At 41.6% G+C, this 25931-nt stretch overlaps 1 protein-coding gene across 1 annotated transcript in view; it reads right to left on the bottom strand.

Moving 5' to 3' along the window:
* Positions 1-11757, bottom strand: part of RALA (RAS like proto-oncogene A) — a 52174-nt gene extending 40417 nt beyond the window's left edge. Inside the window, exon 1 of the mRNA XM_006260733.4 lies at positions 11656-11757. The gene's annotated coding sequence lies outside the window, so the exon portion shown is untranslated. The remainder of the gene's footprint in view (positions 1-11655) is intronic.
* Between the last annotated feature and the right edge of the window lie 14174 nt (positions 11758-25931).

Raw genomic sequence — 25931 nt, forward strand, 5'->3', positions numbered from 1 at the left:
TTATCTGAACCTAATTGGCACAAAATGAACTTTTCCAACCAGGAGATCTTAAAACACCTTCAGCTCTCCTGTGAAATATGAATTTTCATTTCCACCTAGGAGAAATTTTACAATCTTTGCACTCTCCTATGCCGGAAGAAGGGTGAGCGTGCCCAAAAGCTTGCAAATAAAGATTTTTTTTTGCAACTATCTAGTTGGTCTAAGAAAACACATCACCTCTGCCACAAGTTCCAATTCCTTTTGCCTGTAGAACAATATGGCTACAACCTGCATCCCTACTACACACTCTGTAGACCTGCACAATGTTTTCACATTTACAACCAGTGGCAATATCCGATGTCTCAAATTTAGAGCATTTTCACAGTATCATGAAAACAACTTTGTCCAACATAATTTGAGACAGCTAAATACCTATGATACACTGACAATGCTCATGGACTCCAAGATGCTCTAATCAGTAGTAGCTTAATAAGTAAGAAAGACTTGAAGACCAATTTAGAAATGCTGCTGTTGCTTTAAGACAGAAATTTAAAGCATGTCATCCACAGTAGGCTGGATCACTTCAATACACTGTGCAAAAAAAAGAGTCAGAAAGTCAAATCAAACATACAAATTCCTCCAAATACCTAATGCTGGCAGTATCCATGTTATGCCTTAGCTAAAGAGCTCTGAATCCTGTCACACTAAAGTTATGCCCACAGCAAGGAAACATACACAGATTTTAGGAGATCACAGTGGTTTCAGTGGTTAGGAGATTTTAGGAGATCACAGTGGATAGGGCAAATCATTTTCCCCCAGTATAAAGTTTTCTATTATAATTACATGTGGCCTATTTATAAGGTAGTAAAGCAAGAACTTGAGCTGCTCCAAATAGTTACTGAACTCCATTACTCAGGAGTAAGCAACCTTTTCTGGATGGTGGCCAGAACAAAACATCCCAGCTCAGAGGTGGGTACCTGCAGTTAGCACTTGTCCCCCCTACAGTGCAAGGAGGCCCACACCCAACCCACCCTGCTGCAGAATGCCACTGAAGCCCAACATCCACAGGCCAGATCCAACCCACAGGCCACAGACTACTAATCTCTAGCATAATTTACCTACATGCTATTGATTTAAAAAAACACTAAAGCTGAGGTCTATACTAAATTTTCAAAATTAAAACTCCTGCTTCCTTCAGCATAAATATTCCTGGACAGTTTATTAGTAGTGTTAGCTGTTCAGCATTAACATCCAGGTCCTCCGATCTTCCCCTTCTCATAGCACAGAAGACCAGGTTTTCAAAAACACTGTTTTTCTACTCAGTGCTATAAGTGTAACTATCTTCTTATACTGTACTATAATGAAGAGAATATTGCATTTGAAGATTTTATTTAATCCTATGCTTTTGAGTTTTAGGAATGTGCTTCTAATTCAAGTGACAACTCAAAGGCTTTTTTAAATAGTTTACTGACTGGCACCTACAATCAACAATTTCAGATTAAGCTCTACATATTAGCAGAGTACACTGTCTAAAGAGATTTCGCCTAACAATTAGGGCAATTATGACAAATCCAGAAGCTCAATTTCTGCTCCTGAAAGCCAGTACAGTTCAGTATCTCACAGCAGCAGGGAAGCCAAGAATAGCAACTGTCAGAGTTCATGTAAGTGTCTGAGAGGAATGAATCTTAGGAACAAATGGCTAATGGTAGTGAAGAAATAAGGATAAATAATTTAGTTAGGTGTTTCCCACTAAAGTAGCATTTTTCAATTTTCACCATTTTACTTGTAAGAGGGTTTTTTTTGCATAGCCCAGCTATATGAACATCTGAGATACACTTATTCAGTCTGATCAGTGCTGCTTATTTTACAGAGCAATTGACTCTGAAGTGACTTCAGTGGCACCTTCCTACAAACATCTGTCCTTAGTGAGTTCAATCAACTAGTTCACCACCATTGTCAAACTTTTTTTTAAAATCCTGATTGTGTTGCAAAGCCAATTCTGCCAAACCCAAGCAGAATTCAGGTCTTTCTTGTGCCTCAGAAACCACCAAATTCTCATGTGGCTTGCATCTGTGCAACACTGGCATTGTTTGTGGGATTATCTGTGTGTAACACAGGATGCTACCTGGCCTGCAGAGCCTTTAATATTGCTGGTGTATGAGAAGGAAACACTCACTTTCCAGATTGCTTTTTATTCCAGTCGTGATTTCTTTTATAGGCTGTTTTGTACAGATATTCTTTTTCTGCAAGATAGCCAAGTCCCACATGAATCCTGAAATTTCCAGTTTCAATTATGGGCAAAGGTCATTCTGACTAGCCAGACTTCCTTCATTTGAAGAAGCAATGAGTTTTCCCTAAAAATCATTCCTTTGGTTTCCAGCTAGTGACAAAGCCAGTTGAATTCCTTTCAAATGATAAAATGTCAATATGACAGTTTTAAGGTGCAATTCTAAATTTGGGTAGGAGACGCATCATTATTTGTTCTAAAAGCTGAAAAAAAGAAAAGGAATTTGGCTTTTAACTTTCTCCTCTTTGGAATAAGACTTCCATCAAATTGAGCATCATTTCTTCTTTGGCAAAAGTTCTGCAAGAAATTTAACCTAGGGCTACAGCAAAACGCACAGGGAAAATGTGCATATCACTTACAAGATAATGGCAGTTTTTCCTTCTCCCCAACTCTTGTTCTTCTCCAAAGTGGAAGTGTTTATATACTGCATCTGCTTTTGGAATCTACCAGATTAGAATGATGATCAACACTCAGTTTCAGCCTATGTTTAGCTCCAAAGATTCCTCTCCATCACCAAATTTTGTATTTTTGTATTTAAAGGTCTAACAACTTATCCTATCTTTGGAACAAAAACACAACATATGAACACGTAACTTTACTTTGACATAGCACTTCAGAGAACCGTCTCTTTCATTTCAACACATATTTAATCTGTGACAAACTTTTCAGTTTTACTGACCTTGAGCTTCTTTCTAAGTCTCTAATATGACTGTACTGCAAATGCATTCATTTATTTACATATTCATTCAATGTATATGCCCTCCTTCCCTAAAAAAGGGCTCAGGGTGGTTTACAATACAAGGCAAAAACATTTTAAAAGATATAATAAAAACTGCACCTCCCCTTCAAATTCAAAAGCAATGCATGCCACCTCCCACCCCCAATCCACTTCCTTTGATGAAAGAGCATCCCCCTGCCCAATCCCCATTCAGTTACTCCATAAAAAGAAAGCAACACCACCCCCCACTGCCGCCTTTTTCCTCTCTTTCCATGCTTTCCTACCCACTCTTATTCCCTTGACTCTTGCACGGGAGGCCTCCATCTCTAACCATAGCTTCTTCTCTCAGGGTGTGGGGAAGGGGCTCCAAGTCTCCCCTCATCCTCCCTCCTCCCCATCTTCATCACCCCCATTTCTGTCCCCACCAAAAAGTAATGCCAAAAGGTGCCCTTGAACATCACCCACCATGGACACTTGCCCCAGGGTGGCCCAACCTGCTTCTAGCCTAGGTGGTCATCCTGTGTGCCTGGGGCTCTATGCAAAAAAAATATTTTCTGCAGGCTAGTCAACCAACTCTACCTGCCCTTCTGCAGATCTTGTACCTATTAAAGATATGCGCCCATAGGGCCTTGAACAAAGCTAAAATGCATATAATTTGTGGCCAAAAGTTTTACCTACCTGGACACTGAAGCAACTCATGGTATTAAAAAAGTCTTACTTTCAGGAATGACATTATATTGATCAGAGGAAGAGCACTTTGTGCCTAAGAACCTGTCTAACAGCTCTCCCAATTGTAGACTTGGTCTAATAACAGATGACAGGAAAAAAAATCCTTGCCTGATTATACTGACAAGTGATCTTCATTAAACAAGCTGGATGCAGAATGTGCATTGTTAATGGGCACATGTGCACCACTAACACTAAAATACTCAGTTCTGACACACATCCATATTTGTAGGTAGAAAGTACCTAATTCAGATATGTCCCATATGAAATAATCTTTTCAGGGATGCTAAAGCATAAGGCACACACCTCAGTGTGATCCTTTAAGTGGACAATGCCCAATTCAACATGATACTTGAGCACAAGTCCCCAAGCAACTTGATGCTTCTGACCCACTTTATAAGCCTACACAACTGCATCATTTAGGTGGTAAGCATTCCAATATAAAGCCATTCAAATTATCTAATGTGACAAAACCCCAGTCTGTTTTTCAGTGCCAATATGCAATACACAGTCTACAATTTTTGGTTCATTTTGCTTGCAAGACATATAATGGGATACAGGAACTATAGCTTAATTCACTTGGCAAACCCATTCCATTTAACTAAGACTAGCATCCTTTAGTTTTACGAAGCCCGATTTGGACCAACCAACTTCTTCAAAAAATGGAAGGAGAGGGGAAAACGGCAAGCTGATCTTCCATTTTTTTAGAACCAATCTTGCAGCCAAGATTTAACTTCCACTTACAATTTAGTGAAAAAAGAGAAAAATTGAAAAAAAATTGTTTACAAGACGTTATTAACTATTGCCTTTTAGGCATTTGTTTTTGCTCTGAATTGTAAGAGCAGAGGAGAAAGTAAGCAGACACTCAGAAGCTATGAAGATTTATTCCTTGGTAAGAAAGAAAAACAGAAGAGATCTTTTCACAAGTTTCTGCCACATGAGCCAAATCCTCTTTTTTCCCTTCCTTCCCCCTCATGCAGTAATATAGCTTCTTCCCCTCATGACTGCACACAAAAGAAGCTTTCCATGTATTAAATATCTAAGACAAAATGATGAAACCTGTAAGCAAACTCAATATGAAGTCACTACTCCAGACACATGAAGTACTGATCCAAATTAAGAAAGGACATGAAAATTAAACTTTTCCTGAAGATATACATAGTCAAACTCGTTTTTACGTTACATGGTGATGAGGTATTTTAACCACTCAAACATGCTTCCATGTGAAAGAACACAAGAGCTATCTTGATATCAAAATCAGATTAAAACAAGTTAACTGATCTTATGGTGGCAGAATAGGAAAGGTAAACAGTACTGTTCACATCAGTATTCAAGTTGCCATCCACTACTGTTATTTTTTATTAAAAAAAGCTTTTAGCACAAGGATGGAATCCAATGCTTCATAGCAGAGACAGCTAGTTTCTAAATAAAAGCTAAGATCCCACAACAGCAAACACTATTACATAACTGTGGCTGAAGTTTGCATCCAACAGGTTTTAAAACTGAGGAGTTTCTTCCCTAGAAAAGAACCAGTAGTATGCTACCCTGCTAGAGCTGCGTTGTCACATGAACTAAAAGTGATCTTCTTGACTAAAAGGAGACATACCACTATTTACTGTAGTAGCTTTGAAATGCTTGCTGAGAGATTCTGGAAAAGGGATAACTTTGTTTTAATTGCAGTGGTTTAAGCCAGTACCCTGGAGTGGCTAAGCCAATACCAATGCAGTGGCTAAGCCAGTACTAAAACAAGCCAAGAAGATGAAGAGGAATTCAGACTGGTACCAGATCTCTTAAATCTGCATATTTTATCCTTATACCTAGCTTGGTTTTAGTATTTAGCAAGATGTCACGATCAAGAAAGAAAAGTATTCAAGGCAAGCCAATTTTTTCTTTTCAGTGTGATAACAGACACTTATTATTTCTGTGCTGCACTTTTTTTTTTTGTGTGTTGAATACTGCTTGAAAATAACCCCATTGTTTTTCCATTAGCCCCCTGCATACTGACACCATTTAGAGTCAGTTTCTTTAAAAATGTCATTTAGTTCAATATACCTGTTCTTCTTCATAAGTTCTGAATCACATCTGATTTTTCACCATAGATCTGCTCCCTTCCTTGTGCACTGCATTTTGCTTGCTACGTTCTACCACAAGCATATCTTGCTTCCATTCAACCATGGATTAGTTCTGGAGTTTTCAACATTTTAAAATAAGTGTACCCCCGGCAGTCCCCTTTTTAGTAAGTGTACCCCTGGGAGGGGGCAAGCGGATGGACGTGGAGCAGTGGGGGGAGGCAGCGAGCAGCTGGACATGGAATAGGGGGGGATGCGTGGCAAGCCGTGGCAGCTTAGCATCTGTGCAGCCCTGCTCTGGCCCCAGCCCAGCCCTGCTCCTGAGAGGCAGCGGCACGGGGTAGCTGTACTCCAACCCTGCCTGCCCCTGCATACCCCTTAGGACCTTTCAAACTACCCCCAGTGGTATGTGTACCCCCCATTGACAACCCCTGGACTAGTTTATGGAGTTTCAGAGTACAATTGAATTCAGGGATGTCAAACATATAGCCCCCAAACTGTTCCATCCAACCCTCTGGTAGTCTGGTAGGCTACTGGAACTTGGTATGTGTGGCCTACCAGAAAATTTGGGGTTCCTGGACCTCAGTGGACATGACCATTGGCAGTGCCAATGCCAGAATGAAGTCCTATCACAGTTCCTTCTGGCCCTGTGGATGAAGCCTGGGAGGAGTCCTTGCTGTCAAAATCTGGCCTTTGGCAAGTTTGATGACCTTTGTCTAAGCTAAGCCTAAGCAGCACGTTGATTTGTAATGTCCAGGACATGGCACCCCTGCCATTCAGTACACAGCACTCCTGCAAGTGTAAACATGGCTAATGTAATACAACATTGACAATGTGGATGTTGGTCTCATGACAGCTATGTACTAGTCAACTATAGACCTATCCAACAGCAGCTCTGCCAGCAAGACACTTCTAGTTAAGTGCAACATTGTATGATGACACCAACTAATTATCTTTATTTCATACTATAACTGACTTTCAAATTCTAATCTTTAAGAGTTTGGCACACAATAAAAAAAGGCTGCATAGCAGTGATCTGAACTGAAGCATGGCCTGCCAAACCCAGTCAGAAATGGGGTCCTTACGGCCCAAGCACTGGACATTTATAATAAACGTCTCCTTCCTGCATGTTTAAGCTTCAAGTTTGGGTCTGAGACATGCCATTAGGGAAGACTATGATGAATTGTGAAGATTTCTATTTCTTGAAAAACTTTAAGCACAAAGCTTTTAAGGTTCAAATGTTGTTATATTTAAGTGACATGCTAGAAATACAAGAAGCTTTCCTGGTTAAAACAAGCATGTAAATATTTTGCCCTTTAATAATTTCCATACCAAGATGGTTCTTTGTTGGAATAACCAGCCAAAAGGCTGTAGTCTATCTTTCTCTCATTCTGATAATCTTGAGTGACACAATGACCAAAGTGATTCAAGTCCAAATGTTGCCAGGCTATCTAGGACCAGAACTTCCAAAGCAATCTTAGCATAAAGTTGCCAGTCAAGAGGCATTTGTGCCTGGCACACCTTTGCCAACAAAAGTACCTAGAGCTGAGGCAGCTGCACAATATAAGTTCAGGAGCCTGGAATAAGCTACACCAGCATAAGCACAGTTGTGCCAGTATAAGCTTAATCTTTTGTGGTATAAACTATCTGCACTGCAAAAGCTGGCAGGCCTGGCCTTGCTCTGTGGTAGCCCCAATTAAGTCAAAGGAACAATTTGCATAATAAATTATTACTTTATGTGTAATATTTTTCCCATTTTGTTTTTATTAAAATCTCAACTCTGGAAGGCTTTTGTTTTCTGCACTCCTGTTAATGTTGATTTAAAAAATGTCTGCCTGCCTAAATCGTTAAGAGCACACGTGTGGGTGTTTTACGTGGGCATTCTCAGAATCCTGGAGACTAGAATCAGAGTTAGAGATTAAGTTTAACAATACAGGGAAAAAAGATGTGCTAGCATTTCTCAGCAGAGTAAAACAGATATCAAGTGCTAAAATGTCTGTCTGCCACCTGGTTAGTCCCAATATTAAGTCTAGTAGCTGGGTCCCCACCCTACCACTGCAAAACTGCAAGCCCTAAGATTAAGAATAAAACTGTATACCATTTCTGTAGTCATGCACCATTTTAAAATGTAATGCTGCAGGGCTGCTACCAGGGTCCTCCAGACAGGTTATATCAAGTTTTAATCAGTAAACTGACTAATCTAGATTTTTAGTAAGCACAGTTACTGAAAGTTTGATGAATTCCACTGGTATTAGTCTAATGTGTTTAGACTAAAGAGCTTTTCTTTCATTTCACTTCTCGTTGTCATGTTGTCTAACTTCTTCCGTGCATCCATTTCACCTTTCTTTTCTATCCAACCTCTACTCCTCTTTTCTAACTTAAGTACATCAGTATTACTCTCCTACCCACCCACATTCATACAGGCCCTCTCAAGCAGGAGCTCAAGCCTAGGTAAGATCAGCAATACAAGAGACTGGACAACCCACTAGGCAGAGGCAACTACACTTCTACAAGAGGTTGATGCTTATTTCAGATGTAACTCTTCTCCCTGCAGCTCTCACTTGCATTTCATCCAAAAGAAGCCTTAGAGTAGCTTTCTGTGGCAACTCACAGTTCTTGAACCCAAGCAATCTGAACTTGACCTGAAATTCAACATACAAGATTAAAACTGACAAGTCTCTGATCAGTGCTCACTGTTCTCCAGCTTCGGCAAACTGAAGAGCAATGACATCAGCACTGGAGCAGCATGCTTTGGATCAAGCTGACTGTGGCTCACAATGGTAATGTACTCTGCATGTACAAGGACTAAACACATTTAAATTTGGATTCTCTATGCAATAATACTCAACCAGGAGGCTTTCCAGCTTGGATTTTCTGAATGTTGCAAAACCCAGAGTAATCATAAAAAAAAGTGTCTTCACAACTCAGTAATTTAGAAGACACAACGTGTTCAGGGGAAGCTACTGATGTTCAGATGTTTTTCTAAAATAATTAACAAAGTTGCATTGTTTTCTTAGTTCTTGGTAATGTCCTGTCACGTGGAATATAAACTCAGGTAGTATTAGTAGTGCAAATTATGCCCACATCGTGTTGAGCAAACAAAAACATCTTAGGTAGAGGGCTGTTGCTAGCAGATATCAAGAGGTATGATTAAATATAGTTTAGAAGCAAAATAATCAACACCACTGCATTTTTACTTGAAGTCTGTCAAACATACACGCATGAATAGGACCAGTTAACTGGCTGCTAGAGCTCTATAGACAATATACATTAGCAGCTGCTTATAAGCAGCAGGACCATTTCCTGGGTGGGGGAAGGGGGAAGCTAGGGTGTGTCAGAACTAGAGGAGGTTAGGGGCTAGGAAGGGTCTACGGTGCAGGAGCCACTGAGGTCAGACTGAGTGGGTGGGACTGAGATTCAGAGGGGGAGGGCCTGTGTCTACACTACAGGGTAGCAAGTACTAACAAATTTACAAAGATAACTAAATCCTATATATTTTTTCCTCCTTCAGTTCCTGCTTGACATCTCTAAATAAATAGTTCTTAATCATATCCAGCAACCCTGCTGCTTAAAGATCTTTTAAAGCAACAATAGTAATACACTGACAGCACAATACAGGCTAATCCTTGAATTAGCAATCTGCCATGTGTCACCTCCCAAATAATAAGGCCTTTTGCCTGACATTAAATTCTAATGAGCTCGTGTATATGAAATTGAATGCGATGAAGATGGTTTTACGCATGTTCATGGAACAAGGGAGCCTTTTTATTTCTTCCTTCCTCCTCTTTTTTCTTTCTTTTTTTTTTTCCCCTAACATAAATTGACCCATTTCAGGAGCATTTCAGTTATGATTATTCAGGGGGATCCTAACAGACTCACAAAGATTTAAAAAGAAAAGCAAGATGTTTGCATGCACGCGCAGATAATAGTTTTTACAACAGTGAATCTAAACAGACAACTGAAACAGGATGTAAACTATTCCAGCTTATTAGTCAGCATCCCTTAACTACTTGCTTTCCATTAGTAGATATCATCTTCTATTGCTCTTTTGGCACAATTAATCTCACTTTACAAGGCATCTACTTCTATGTATTGTTCCCAGAAAGAGTTTATGCACAGAGGCAAGCATGAGATCACTGCACAAGCACATCTTGTAGTCATGCTGAGAACTCCACCCTTGCATCAACTCATGAAACTATTTGTGGTTAGTATAAACGATCCCTTATGACAGCAGCACAAAAAAAAACTCCAACCAAAATTGGTTCTTGAATTAGAACAGATTAACTGGGGGGCTCCTCCATGACAGCTGGAGTTTGTTATGACATGTCTCATTCTTAAGGCATGTGCTTGTTTACCCTGAACATTAAATTTTCCCAGCCCCGAGCAGAACCCAAAGTAACTCAAAATCAGAGATAAGCATAAATAGCGGAGGAATAATTCAGTGTTCCACTGCAAGACAATGGTTCACAGCTCATTTCCAATGCAAAAGGGTTTTTTTTGTTTGGTTGTATTTGGGGGGGGGGGGGAAGAGAGAGAGAGAGAGAGAGAGAGAGAGAGAGAGAGAGAGAGAGAGAGAGAGAGAGAGAGAGAGAGAGGGTTTAAGAGGGGAGGAAAGCAAGGGCATCACTATTCATTCCTACCACAGCTAACTACCTCTATAAAAAGCAAGGAAGAGAGAACAGAGCAGGGGCTCTAGTTTAGTATACTATTTTCACCACCTGAAAGGACTTTAGGGGCAGTTATGCTTGACAAGAGTTGTCACAGGAGTAGACTAGAAAGGGAATTGACATTTAATGTGCAAAAGTCACTCAATACTTCCTTATCCTATTATATTAACCAGAACAGGCTGAGTGGTCCGATTTACCTACCATTAAATGGGTCTGGAGAGAGACTTTTCCTTTATACACCCAACTATACCTGCTGAATTGAGCTGGTAAGGAGGAAATCCAAGCACCAGGTTCCCCCAGAAGGTAAGCAATTTGCTTTTACAAATAAACCCCTTCTCACAGCTCAGTCTTGCTTAACCCCCCAAGGCCTGACTTCATCCTAGGTGTGATATGTTGCTGTGGAAACCAAGCAAGAGAAGCTACACAGGCGTTGGCAGCTGGAGACTTCTGCATACAAAGCTGGACGTTTCCGACACCTCCGCCCCGACAGAGCACGACTGCCTGGCCCAACCCTCTAGCCGTTTTCCATTACTAGATATCACTCTCCATTGCTCTTCTGGAACAACTATTCTCACCTTAGGAAGCATCTACTTAGACATTTTATTTTTGTCCAGAAAATAATTTTTCATTCCAGGTCAAATCAGCCAAGTCAGTTCTGAATCCACCTGATGAAGCAACACTCCATCGTTCAAACACCATCAGGATTCAAATTATGGGGGAGTCTTGGAGGGCTGAGCCCCCCCAGAAGAGACGAGAACCCTCCCCACACCCATAAGATTTGAAAATCATGACCGGGGGGACTCTGATTTTCTTAGGGCATGGCGATGAGCAGCCCCAATTTTTCTGGCAGACCCCAAGTGTAATTCAAACCCTGTGTGGCGCTACGACCAGCAAGTGTCCTCCAGCCCAGACTCCTCAGCCTGGGGCTGCAAAGACTCCCAGATCCCTTCTACTAACCTTTGCAGCGAGAAACGCGGCGCTAAAGGCAAAGGCTTAGGAGTGCAACGCCCCGCCCCGCCGGGCAGCGAAGCTGCAACCCGCGGCTTGTGCTGGGGCTGCAGCGGGCGGCGGCTCCTTCAAGCCCGCTTCCCTGCCGCGCTGCCACGGGGCGGCGCTTCACACACGGAGCAGCGGGGCAGGAGGCCCCGGCCCCGGCCCCACACACACACCCACCCCCGGGGACGGACAGGGTACACCGCCCCGCCTCACCTGCCCCGCGCCGCACCCGCAGCGCCGCCCGCCGAGACGCGCCCGCTTGGCGGCAGGAGCCGGGGCCAGCCGCAGCCGCAGCCGCCACACACTGCTTCCGGGGCGTGGGGCACGGGGCGGGGCCAAGAGGCGCAGCTGCTTCCGGGGGCGGGGAGGAGGGGTGTTGGCGGCGGGGGTGCGCGCACAGTAGGCTCAGGGAGGCGGCGGGGCTAAGGAAGGGGAGGGGAAGGTGGGGCTGTGACACAGGGGCGGGGCCAGGCGCAGGGGGCGGGGCGTGTGTGGGTGGGGCGGGCTGGGCGTGGGCGGTCTCCGCCCTCGGGTTAACCCTGGAACCTAACGGTGCCTGCTGGGGGAGTGGGATGGATCCTGCTTTTCTTTGATTAAAAAACAAAATATCCCCAATTTTCAGCTAAAAGAGGTAACTCAAAAGCCACATTTTTCTGTGATTAAAGTGAAATACCACTAATATATAGATATACATACATAAGCATTTAAAAGGCAATGTCATGGTTACTGGGAAATGGTCATGGTCAGAAGGACTGGGGAAAAGAGGAAGAAGGAAAAACCCCTTTAAAGCTGCGGTCAGGAAGGAATTTGACCCAATGATCAGACTGGTACAGACTGGGCGGGGGGGGAGGTTGCTTTCCTCTGTAGTGGGGGACATGACCCTCTGCCTGGGATCTCTTAAGCATACATTGACAACATTTCATAGAAGCAGGGCATTGGTTCCCCTGCTTGACCTGTGGCAGGTTAGAGTGTTTGATCTGTGTTGTGTCAGGGTTGAGTTTAGATTATGGATTGTGTAGACTGGTTTAGATAGGGGTGATCCTGCCTCAGGCAGGGGTCAGCGGTTCCCAAACTCTGACAGATTGCGCACCACCAATTTGAAATGACACAACCGTATGTACCGCCAGCAAATTTTTCAGTTCAACCTTAAGTACCACCAGCAAATGTTTGGCATAAAGTAATTGTAATATATCTGTTAATGCATACCACTGACAGATTGTCTGCATACCATTGGTGGTATCTGTACCACAGATTGGGAACTACTGGACTAGATCACCTCTGAAGGTCCCTTCCAGCCCCACTTCTATCTGATTCTGTGACTTGATGATTTTATTTAAGGCAGTGCCCACTGGGTTGTAAGGAGCAATGACTGGCATTTTGGAAAATCCAAAATAGATTAGGTAAGCTCCTTGATAAGTTAGGTAAATAGTAAAAATGCAAGAGAGTATCACATGAAGAGGAAAAAAAGAGAAAAGGGGAAGAGGCATGCTTTCCAAGCTCCTAAAACTATAGTGAATCAAGTGTTTCCTGGAGGTGTGCCAGAAGTCAACATGTCATTAAACAGCAGCAAGATAGTTCACAATGGCCTGATCTTTAACAGGCCTTGCATTCTTTATGTAAATAATACAGTGGACAAATTGAACAAAAAGGGAGAACAAGGGAGATACTGCATTAGCAAGATCTGAACAGATTTCAGGATGTGTAACCTCTCCTTTTTTTGGTTCTTCCACTAAAAGTTTCTGTTCTTAACTGTGGCTATGTAAGTGTGATTTGTACATTTTTCATACATATGATGCTGGATGCTAGATTCGATGTGAAAATTGTCACAACCCAAAGGTGTGATTTTTGTTTTTGTGTGTGCTTTGGCACCACTGAATTATTTTCCCGCCGTTTGAAGCTTTCTTTGCAGGGTGCATTTCTTCTTTGCAGCATAAAAATGCACGTTGCAAGGAGTTCCCGCCATTTGTATTTAAATCGAGCCCCATTATTGGTTGTTTTTAAATTATTCCCACGTGGCGGCTAGCGATTGGCTTGCTAGCCATACAAGAGGCTTGGGTGGTTTCCGCCCAAGTCGGAGAACTTTGAGCACGCTGCAGAGTGCCTCTACGGAGATTTGACCTGCGGCTGCTGATCGATAGACTGATCACCTATCGATTCTTCTCCCCGTCACCGAGTGCAATCCTCGACGTATCCCTCTTCCCTGCGCACAAACAAGGATCCACGGAGCCTCGACAACTCCGTGAGAGCGAGAGTTTTGTCCGAGTCCTCAAACGGGGATTTAAGCGGAGCTTTACCTGGGAAACTTTCCAGCCTACACCGCGACCATCTACGGTGTAAGTAAACAATCTTGACTCAACCACTAAGCGTCTGTGCCTAGTTCTAGCGTGTCGCCTGCTTTCTCCAACCCAGCGTGTCTGGGCTGCTGGCCACAGCCCACAGCGCGAAAAAAGGGCCCCGGATCACTCCTGGCCCGCACAAAAATTAGTACTTTTCTTGATTTCTTTCTATGCTGCATAGGAAAAGTTAAATTAAATTATTTTTAGAGTGAATATTAGTGAATTTTAAGTTATGTCCCTAATTCTGTTGATTAGTCCAAAATATTTTTACGATCAACACATGCTTTTCAGGCTAGGAAGTTAGTCAAGACTCAGATACAGCACCATGCTTGCTTGTAAACCATTGTTTGGAAAAGGAAGAATATTTGAAGAGACCTATTTTGTAATCACAACCTGGGCCATCTTTTTTGGGGAAGTTGGTAACAAGATTGTGCTTGAATAGCCTCCACACGTGCTGGAGGCTAGTGACTTGGAAAAATGGTGGTGGGGAGTGGGGCATGTGTTGCTGGATAACAAAGACATGTTTTGGTAGCAATTAATTTAAAAACAAGTATTTTTAATGGAGATAAGGAGGATCTTAGGTATTGTTCAAGTAGCAAGAAGCAGCAGGGGAAACACATTTAAAAAGAGCAAGTGTGTTTCTTGTTCTTTAGTAACCATTTCTTACACTCATAAACTTAAATGGGAGTTTTGTGGATGAACTCAGTAAGCACTTCAAGATTTAACCCCATGATATAAAACACAACCCAGTTAAATTATTAAACTAACTATAAGATATAGATTTTTGATTAATCAAACCATGATACAGTTTAGCAGTATGCCCCACTCAGAACATCTTCAGCAATTAGAGCTGGTTGAGTATTTTCACATTTTCAAAGAAAATAAGGTGAGAAAATATTGTTAACATTTTGAAAAAAAAAAAATGACCAGCTATGGAACTGGTTAAAATGGTCTAATTTTGAAATTTTCAGTTTTTGACCTACTCCACTGATCATCTTGAAAACTGAGTCTTGTTAGTTAAAGCAGCAGTTGTTGTCTCTGTAGCTGTACAATGAGCACACTTTATTATAATTCAATATTGTTCTTTGTGCTCAGTTTTCTCTAAGACATGGAATCCTAGGCATTCAGCCAGTGCTTGATCAATTTCTCTCTGGGATTCAGCTTATTTGGCCTCAATTTTTGTTATGAGCTAATTTTTGCATCTCTCATAGAGCCCCAGAAACAGCATGGCTTGATATCATAACATGGGAACACTCCAAATCAATTCATTTTAATAAAATGCTCGATCTTATGGACATGTTCACATAAACTGACCTAGCTTTGACCCCATAAAACAGAGTAAGACAAATCTGATAGCCCAGAGCTAGATCTGTCCAAATCTCTCAAAGATGATAAACAGATGTAAAATATGTTGCATGTCTCAGCATGATAAGAAATTCACACATTAGCTGCTTTTTATGTTGGCACAGATACTGGCATGGCAAGAGTAAGGAGCTAGGGGTGAGAGCTGCCGATCTTTGAACATCTGTACAATGTTCAGCTCTGTGGAGGTTATTCAACATCTTTGAACATCAGCACTACGTATAAAAGAGACCTAGGGATAATAATTGACCATAGTATGAACATGAGCTGGCAGTGCGACACTGTAGCCAGCAGGGCAAATAATACTCTGGTGTTCATGCATCGCCAGCAAAACCAAGGAAGTGATTCTTCCGCTCTACTTGGCATTGGTGAGACCACAGGTGGAGTACTGCATCCAGTTCTGGGTGCAACACTTCAACAAGGGCATGGAAAAACTTGAGAGAGTCCAAAGAAGGGCCACCCGTATGATCAGAGACTTGCACGGCAAGCCATACGAGGAAAGGCTGAGGGACCTGGGACTCTTTAGCCTGAAAAAGAGAAAGCTGAAAGGGGACTTGGTACCAGCTTACCGCTACATCAGGGGCGTACATCAAGGGCTCAGTGAACAGCTGTTCACCGGGGGACCCTTGAGGCAAACCAGGAGCAATGGTCACAAACTCCTGGAAGGCCATTTCAGGCTCAACATTAGGAAAAACTCTTCACAGCTAAGGTGCCCAGGCTGTGGAATAAGTTCCCTCCAGCAGTGTTGCAATCGCCTACCCTGGAAATCTTCAAGAGGAGACTGGACAGTCACGTTGCTGGGGTCACTTGACCCCAGTTGTCTTTCCTGCTTGGTGCAGGGGGCTGGACCTGATGATCTTGTAAGGTTCCTTCCAGCCTTGCAATCTATGAATCTATGTATGTAGTATGGCTGTTTAATCCACCATGTTCTCACTGTAAGTATGGCATTGAGCTATTGTTCACCCTCTAGTTTGCAGCTACATAGTGCTTCCTAGTACTGGAAGAACCTGAAAATTAATTATTATTGTTGCCTACAGTGACTGCTCTAGTTTCACTATATCTGTCAACTATAAAACTTGAAATCCCATGGAACCCCAAATATTCCTTATTGCTGTGAAGGACTATCAGTGGCCAGAGCTAAGAAGTGTCATGCTGTGCAAACCACTGTTCCGATATCACATAGTGCAAGAAAGAATACTAACAGGTGCAAAGATCTTTAGTTGTTTTAAAGAATTACAATACTAAACAGTATAAAATCATGTTATGCTGCCTGCAATAAATCTTGCTGTGGCATTTCAGTACACAGAGTATGAAATCTATAGCAGCAAATACCTTTCCCTTTTAGACTTTTCCTTTTAATGTGACACGCTATATATTTTCAATATTATATATATATATATATATATATATATATATATATATATATATATATATATACACACACAATTTAAGGCTGTAATTTTATCTCGAGTTTCTGGTGACATAAATGAATGAGCCCTTTCATTGCTATATTCCTGATATATTTAAAGTAATAAGGGTGAAGGAGATTTATTTGTAAATTAATAGAGTCCTTCCAAAACAGTACTGAAAGATATAAACTATAAGTTGCAATGTTCTGAAGCAGTCTTGCCTGATGGGAAATGTAAATGAATAGAAACCCTCAACTTTCTCTGTTCATTATTACACATCAGTACTAAATAAGTAAAACTACTGCTTGACTAGTTATGAAAATTGTATCATTTTTCAACCGTGTCACAGCGTATGCGTGTGGGGGAGAGGCGGAAAGAAGGGAAAGACAAATGTAGACAAGAATAATACTCATTGGCACTGAGATCTCAGTTCTGTTCTGTGACTGTCACTAACCTACTCTGTGTTCCTGGATAATCACTTTACATCCCTTAGCTTCTGTTTTGTTATCTACCCTTATCTGACCCATACATTTGGGTTTCAAGCTCTTTGAGACAAACATAGTACTTAATATTTCTGCAGAAAACACAGCACAATAGGGCCTTATCAACTGGACTGCTATTGTAGTGAGGCTCATGATGCAACAACATCCAGACCAGACTGTGAATACATAAAGCTGTACACCCTCCTTACAAACATAGGTACTAATAGTCAATACAGGCAGTCCTCAGATTTACGACACAATTGGTTCCTGAAAACCGTGTCTTAAGTTGAATTGTTGTAACTCGGAACCAATTTTCTCATAAGAAACAATGTTATAAATGGGGGATTGGTTCCTAAACCAAGGCCTGATACCCTATTTTTACCAAAAATACCCCAGAATTTTGTACTCAATCAATTATAGATGAGTAATATATCTACATTAATGTATTTCTATTGTAAATAGCAATCATATTGATTTGGAAGGACTTCTTTGAGGTGACTTTGCTGGACTTTTGAAAGGCTCTTGGTTGGACTTTTTGAAGGGTTCTTGGCTGGAGTCTTCTCAGGAGTCTTGGCTGCAGGTTCGTCTGGAGTCTTATGTGCTTTCTTAAAGAAAGTGTCCAAGGAAGTTTGGACAGATGTTCTCCAAGGAGATAAGCGACGCAGCGAACTTGTTCACTGGCGTGGAGTCGCATCGGATCAAGCATTGTAAAGTCAAAACTGATGTCATAAAATTCAAACAGGGTCTCAATTTAGAAACATTATAAGTGTAAAACGTTGTAACTCGAAATGTTGTAAGTTAAGGACGGCCTGTACATTAGATTGTAGAGTAATGCATTTTGACTGCCAGCTTTGTACCCTACCCAGTAATACATTTCTACTGGCATTACTTTTACTTTTCTCAGGCTTCTTGCCCACATAAAATATCAGCTATTTTAAAAGAGAAAATTTCCACAACATTCTTTGAATTTCTAGAAAAATGTCATTGACCAGAGATGCAACATACAATAATTAGCTCTTCATTTATAGCAAGTTTCAAGTCATGACTCGGGGTAAGGAGTGCTTGCTGACTTCTGTTTTGCAGATTGCTAGGAATCCTTTGTTTTCAATGCGTGACAAATTGTGAAAAATAAGAACAAAAGAATGGCAACATTATTATGAATATAAACTGTTTTGGAACAGTCAGAGTTTCCTTTAGCATATAGTTAACTATGAGTTAATAATTACTTATGAAACCTTTATAATTATTATAAACAATAAAACTGTGGGGCTGAAGCATGGGAGGGGCTGAAGCATCTGCTCTTGTACTTAACAACTACTCTATGGTTGCCTGGTATTACAAATTGATGCCTTAGGTGGTCCCTTCTGGCTCTGTATTCTTCTGTCCCCTGTGTTCTGAGATAGAGCATTTTACAGTTCGATTCAGATCACCTGGTTTTACCCAGGGAAGGATATGAAGTACCAGTCTTGTTTTAAACCTTTTGAAAATAATGTCTATATAAGAAAAAACTGAACGTATGGAATACATGACAATATAGTATGGTATGACGTATTAACACCTGTTTGGGATGACCTGCATAACTTAGTCATGGCTTCCTGATTCCTGAATACTGCATTCATCTCATGATAATACCAATAACAGCATTTATAGTCCTGTACTGTTTCCCTTTCATCCTGTACATCATATATACTTGACCCCCTGATCAAAGTTAGACCAGAGCATTCTTCTCCAACCCATTACTAAGCCAAATGTGACTTAGGACCAAAGGCCTAAACTAGACTCATTGTCCTTCAGTTCTCTCTTTTCTGCCACCAAAACATTATAAATACAAAGTAAATAAAATAGTTTATTATTTTCTAAACTTAAATGTGTGTGTTATGATTTCCTTTTTGTTTCCCTTTTATATTGTCCTTGTATTCTGCTTCCTGCTTACTTCCTTTTTTAAATCTCAGTTTCTGTTTTTTGTCTTCCACCTTTTCATTTTTTTTTACATTTTTCCCCCCATTTACTTCTGTACCTGTGCCTGTTTGCTTCTTCCCTTATTTCTTTTTTACTGTGGTCCAGTAGACATTGTATTAGAGTGGGGCTCAAGAACACTTGGGTTTGATTCCTGCTTCTGCCGCTGGGTGACCTTGAGCAAATCAAATATCCTCCATGTCTCAGTGTCCCCATCTATAAGATGACATAATAATAGTAATAATAATAATAGTGACAGTAATAATAATAATAATAACAGCAATAATAATAATGTCCTTCTTTGTAAAGCCCTTTGAAATAGAAGGATAACAAGCTCTGTATAAGAGCTGCTGCTTTCTCAGTGTCTCCAAGCCAGCTCCTTCTTTCTGTCCCATACATCCCCTATACTCTATGTCCTTTCTGCCTAGTGGCCTTCCTGGATTTCCATCTAATCAATTAACTTTTGACCTCTCATTCTTTTTACCCTCACTGAAGTACTATTTTAATTTTGGACCTAAGACATATCCTGGTGATTTTAGTTCTGACCAGTGCTGCATTAATCGTTTAATCTGCGTTTAAATACCAGCCTATTGTATTCAATGAGATTTTATCTGTGAACTTCTATAGGACTTTGGTCAGGCCATCTGTGAATGGTTTCTACTGCTTTTAGCTAGGGGTTATGTTAGATCACAAACTCAACCTGAGTAAGCCAGGCAATACTGCCTCAAAAGAAGCAAATGCAATTTTGGGCTATGTTAACAGAAACATTACATACAAGGTAGTCGTGGCAGGAGGTGATAGTAGCACTCTACACAGTGCTAGTTAGGCCTTATAGTTGGAGTCCTGTATCCAGCTCTGGACATATTTAAAGAAGCACATAGAACAAATGGAGAGGATCCAGAAGTGAGTGACAAAGATATTAAAGGGACTGGAATACTAACTATACAAAGAAAAGGTGAGAGAATTATGTACATTTGGATTAGGCAAAAAAAAGATTAAGGGGGGGAAGCATGATAGTAGTTTTAAAAAACTTGAAGGTTGCCATGAAGGATAGCAAGATCAAAAGTTTACCTTTGCCATGGAGGACAGCATACAAGAACATGGGTTTAAACTGCAGCAAAGCAGGTTTAGATTAAATCTTGAGGGGCAGGGGACTTTCCTTACCATGATAACAGTTGGAAAATGGAAAAAGCTGCTCAGAGAATATCTTTCACTGAAGTGTTTCAAGGAAAGACTGTATAGGCACACATCTGGGAAAGTTTAGGAATAGTGCATCCTGCATCTCTTTAGGGGCTTGAACTAGATAATACTTGAAGTTTCTTCCAACTCTGTGCTTCTGTGAATAAAGGAAACAAAAACAAAAATCTGACTCTCAGATATAAATGTATTCTGGTTGTACTGAAAGAAAGACAAGAGGAACAGAAGAAAGTGATAGTTTCTGTACCAGTAGGCAATCATTCCTGTGATATCCAAGACCTTGTCCAAGAAACATATACCAACCTTTTCATACCTTGGTTAGAAGAAAAGCTGTATCTGGTCTCTACTGAGTGGGAAAGTAGCAATATTTGGAGACTGAAATGCTACCATTGTGCAGAGGCAGGAATGCTTGACATGTCATGTTTCTCTTATTCCCAGAAGAGAAGATGTGGGCTAGTGAAGGCAGTGTAACTTTATTTTTGCATTTTTTATCATTTGCTATAAAGCTATTTTTGTTCCATGCCTCTCTGTGAAGCCTTTGCTTTCCAATGGCAAAGTAGAATGGTGATGATATTGGGTGAGAGAAAAGGAAGCAGGTGAAGCTTGGCACTGTTAAGTGTCTGACTGAGCAAAGTATGAAGTGAAATTAAATCAGCCTATATAAAACTTAGCACTAGAAGAACTTAATTAAATTTGCATAGTCTGTTGATAAAAACAACTGATATTTCAGATCAACCTGTTTTGTTGCTAGTATTTTGATCCTGTGAAAGAAAAAATTCCCTTTCTCAGGCACCAAATGCTTATGCAATGTAATTGTGAACTGGAGGTAGTAAGTAAATGAAGGTTTAAAAGGCAAGGCTGATGGCAAGGCATGCCAGTCAATGCTGTGATTGTTGCTAGTTCTTAATAGCAGCATTGAAATAAGGTTAGGCATAGGTGGAAGACCAGCCATGGTGGATTAGGAAATACATTTTGGTGGTTCATGTTTGGTAAAAACTGATGCTCCAGAAGGGCATTTTGCTCTCTTTGGGTAAGATATAATATAAGATTCTAATAGTTTCTGGTCACTATATATCCTCTGAAACACCTTCTGGAATAACATGCCCAAATACCAATTCAGATGATTACACATTGCCTATTTAAACATCTCCTGTAGTTTCAGATGGCTACGCTTGTTTTCACTTGCTGTCTATCCTAACTCATTTGTGTGTAGTTGCTGCAGGCTGCATTCTCAGCCTCCATCAATCAGTTGAGGCCTTAATAAAAATAAAGTGAAGGAGACTCCCCCTATCCAGCCTCTTTTTGGGAAAATAACTGAGACTGTATTTTAACTTGTTTGATATGCAATGTTACTAACATTTTTACATGTAAATTTCATAGGAAAAGTTTCTGTATTGTACCTATAATTAATAGAAAGGGCAGGAACAAAAATAATCCACTAATATCTTTTAAATATATAAATCACAATCTCAGAACCTTTGCCAAATTGCTATTAATTAAAAATGTTGGTCAGTTTGCCAAATTGTACCACTACTATAAATCTGAAATAACTTCACTGAAGCCAACAGTTTCTTTGGTTTCATATTGATTGAGAACTTCTATTGATTCTTTCTCAGAATATCAGAACAAAGGGGTATTCAGTTAAACAGGGAAGTAGTAAATTCAAACCTAATAAAAAGAATCACTTTGCAGAATGCAGGATTACCTTGTGGAGCTCCTCATTGTCCAAATTATCACTAAGGTTGGTAGCTTAGCTGGCTTCAGTAAAGAGCAATAAGGAGAGGAAACATCGAAATATAGTAATAAGTTTAAAGGAAGGATAAAAACTGACAACTTTTAAGGTATATTCCAATCCCCAACTATGCATAGTTAGGGTTCTGAGGAAATTTTTCTTGGAAACAAGTTATTCCACACCTACTGCTATAGAGTTTCTTCCTCAAAAATGGCAGGATATTTGCCTAGATGGGTTCATTCATCAAATCTTAAAGGGGAATATTGATTCTTTCACACACTGAAACTGGAGTTCGGCCTACTCCCCTTATTTTCTTTTAATGAAATGACATAACATTATCATTTCTATTTTTAATCTCCAAGGAATGCTATATGTCCCAGAGACACCAGGGCTATGGGGGAACCCCGGGCCAAAACCAAAGGGGAAGAAAGCCCCTACTTACCCCTCATAGGAGCCGGAGGTAGCAGAGGAGCGCACACTGGAAAACCGCCCACGCAGTTCATTAGCCGCGCTCATATTCAGTTGGGGCCGGGTGACGTCAGCGAGAGACACCACCCAGCAGAAGTAAAGTGCAGCCCCAGGGGCACGTGTGGCAGGCAGAAGACCGGAGAGCCCGTGGGAGAACCTAAGGTCAGGAGCTCGCATCCACAGGGTCTGTTTGCCCGAGGTGGTGAGAGCCGCAACTACTGAGGAGCTGTTAGAGCGACTGGGGGAGAAACCGGCAGAAGAGCCGGCAGAGAAGCTGGTGAAGAAACCGGCAGAGGAGCCGGGGGAAAAACCGGCGAAGGAGCCGGCAAAGGAGTCGGCAGAGGTGCCTGTGGAGAAACTGACAGCAAAGCTGGTGGAGGAGCCGACCACGGCTACAGGACCTCAGGGGGCTGTAGCAATGTCCCCAGATGGGAGCCGCCTAGGGGACTCTGAGGCACTGGGCAGTTGCAGGGCTCCTTGGGCTGGGGCTCGCTACTTTCCTCGTAGGCCTTCTTGCCCTGTGGTTACACCTCCCCGGCAGGCACGGTGGTGGGGTGTCTTTTTTTTCTACACATGGTAGCACAACGGGTGTTGGAATAGGGTAGGGTCTGCAGGTATCAAGGGCCTCTTAGCCCTCACACCAGAGTCCAGCCTAGGCCACCAGGTCCCACTGCGCTGGGACTACGGGAAGTCCAAGGGAAGAGACGAGGAGGGGCCAGTAATAAAAAAAGACTTGGAGACCCGCGGCAGAAGGTGGCATTTGGCTGGGGTGTAGGAGAGGTTGGAGCCCCGTGAGTGCTTGCCGAGGGCGTGACGACCCTGGAGGCTGCTTTGAAGGGGACCCCCTCCACTGAGGATCCATTCAAAGTCGTGGCAGGTGAGTTAAGGGGGTCTTCTGACACCATCTGAGGCACCCTCTGGGGTCCTCTTGCAGGCCCGGGGCAAACCCGGTCAACTGCCCAGGCAAAAGCTGCTCGAGAACGCATAGTAGAGCAAAGGCGGGCACACTATAATTGGCTTCTTTTTTAATTATTCAACATTTCTAACCCTCCTTCTGAGTATTATAACTTGTTATGACACTTTCACATACTTGAACAATACCTTGATGTGAGGGGCTTTCTACCAATACATAAAATGCCAATTCTCACATGTAAGGATAGCATACATTATTATGTTTATGTAGCCAAGTAGAAAACCACTCTTCCAAGACAAACAGCAGCTTTACAAAACTAGCACTTGCAACATAACATCCATATTCAGGCAGCATTAAATATAGGCAGTCCTCAGATACAACATAATTGGTTCCTGAAAACCACCTCTTAAGTCGAAACCTTGTAACTCAGAATCAATTTTCTCATAAGAAACAATGTTATAAATGGGGGATTGGTTCATTTCACCCAGGTCAAAGAGTCCTCCACTAGTCAGAAGTACAAACCACCTTGAAGTAAGCAAAGACTCTAGGATGACTGAAAACATGCATTTACAAAATTGGGTTAAAGTTTTAAACAAATGCACCAATCATAGAATCATAGAAAATTAAGGTTAGAAGGGACCTCAGGAGGTCATCTAGTCCATCCCCCTGATCAAAGCAGGACCAGCCCCAACTAGATCATCCAAGCCAAAGCTTTGTCTAGCCAGGTCTTAAAAACCTCTAAGGATGGAGCTTCCACCATCTCTCTGGGTAACTTGTTCCAGTGCTGTACTACCCTCCTAGTGAGAAAATTCTTCCTAATATCTAATCTAAACTTCCCTTGCTGCAACTTGAAACTGTTTCTCCTTGTTCTGTTATCTGCCACCACTGAGAACAGTTTAGCTCCATCCTCTTTCAACCCCCCCTTCAGGTAGCTGAAGGCTGCTATTATATAAATCTACTCTCAGTCTCCTCTTCTCTAAAATAAAAGCCCAGTTCCCTCTTATAAGTCATGTCCCCAAACCCCCTCACCATTTTTGTTGCCCTCCGATGGACTCCAATTTGTCCACATATTTTCTGTAGTGGGGAACTCAAAACTGAACACAGTATTCATGGTTTCACCAGTACTGAATAAACACTGGAATAATTACTTCCCTTGACACTCTTACTGAGGCAGCCCAGTATGCTGTTAGCCTTCTTTGCAACAAGGGCACAGCCTTGGCTCATATTCAGCTTATTGTCCACTGTAACCCCCCAGGTCCTATTCTGCAGAGCTGCTGCCCAGCCAGTCAGCCCCCAGGCTGTAGTGGTGCATGTGGTTCTTCTGTCCTAAGTGCAGGACTTTGCACTTTTTGTTGAACCTCATGAGATTCCTTTTGGCCCAATCCTCCAACTTGTCTAGGTCACTCTGAATCCTAACCCTACCTTCCAGCATATGTACTACTCCCCCCAGCTTGGTGTCACCTGCAAACTTGCTGAGGATAAACTCTATGCCATCGACCAGGTCGCTGATGAAGACATTGAACAAAAACGGCCCCAGGACTGATCCCTGGGGCACTCCACTTGATACCAGCTGCCAACTAGACATCGAGCAATTGATTACTACTGTCTGAGCCTGATGCTCCAACCAGTTTCTTATCCACTTTACAGTCCATTCATCCAGCCTGTACTTCCTTAACTTGATTGCAAGAATATTGTGGGAGACCGTATCAAAAGCCTTGCTAAAATCAAGGTACACCACATCCACTGGTCTCCCTGCATCCACAGAGCCAGTCAACTTGTCATAGAAGACAATCATGTTGGTCAGACAATTCACAGATGAAACTGACAATTACATCTGAAGCTGCTGCAATAATTTCAGTCTAAAAACTAATTTATACATGATAATACCAGGAAAAAACAAGTGGTAAGTCTGGGGATGTGGGCATCAATTTAAATGTACATCAGTAATTACATCTTCAGCATAACTAATTGCCTCATTTTGCATTTACATTTTTTTACTGAATATGTAGCTTCACCCACCTGCCTATTTGCAATGCATGTTTAACAATTCTGTGGTTAGCACCTGAACTGAAATTGGTTGGACATAGACATCGATTTGTTTTACTTCCCTGTTGGATTCAATGGGACTACTCACTTCTTACTTAATGTGCTTGAGCATTTGGAAGCTCAGAGCCTTTGCTCTCTAATGATATTTTAGGCTTCCCAGTACACATGACAAGAGCTTTGTAATGCTATAGCTTACAACAAGGAAAAGAATATAGATAAATACCAAAACCCACCTAAACTACAGCATAAGATGTATATGAATGTGGCATTTTTCCAATAGAAGATCACTATGCTACTATGAGAGGTGACCTGATAGCTGCCTACAAGTGTAACAGGGGTGAACACCAAGATCTAGGAGAGAAGCTTTACAGAAAGGCACCCATTGGGAGGACAAGGTCCAATAGACACAAACTAATTGGGGAAAAAATTAGGCTGGACATAAGGAAAACCTTTTATTCTGTAAGGGTTTCTAGAATCTGGAGCACACTCCCAGCGGAGGTGGTGCAGTTGTCATTCTTGGAGATGTTCAAGAGAAGGCTGAACAGGCACCTTGTTAAGCTAGTTTGAGCCCAATCACCTCCTGCCCAT

Source organism: Alligator mississippiensis, chromosome 5 (assembly GCF_030867095.1).
Source record: "Alligator mississippiensis isolate rAllMis1 chromosome 5, rAllMis1, whole genome shotgun sequence".
NCBI classification, from domain to species: domain Eukaryota; kingdom Metazoa; phylum Chordata; order Crocodylia; family Alligatoridae; genus Alligator; species Alligator mississippiensis.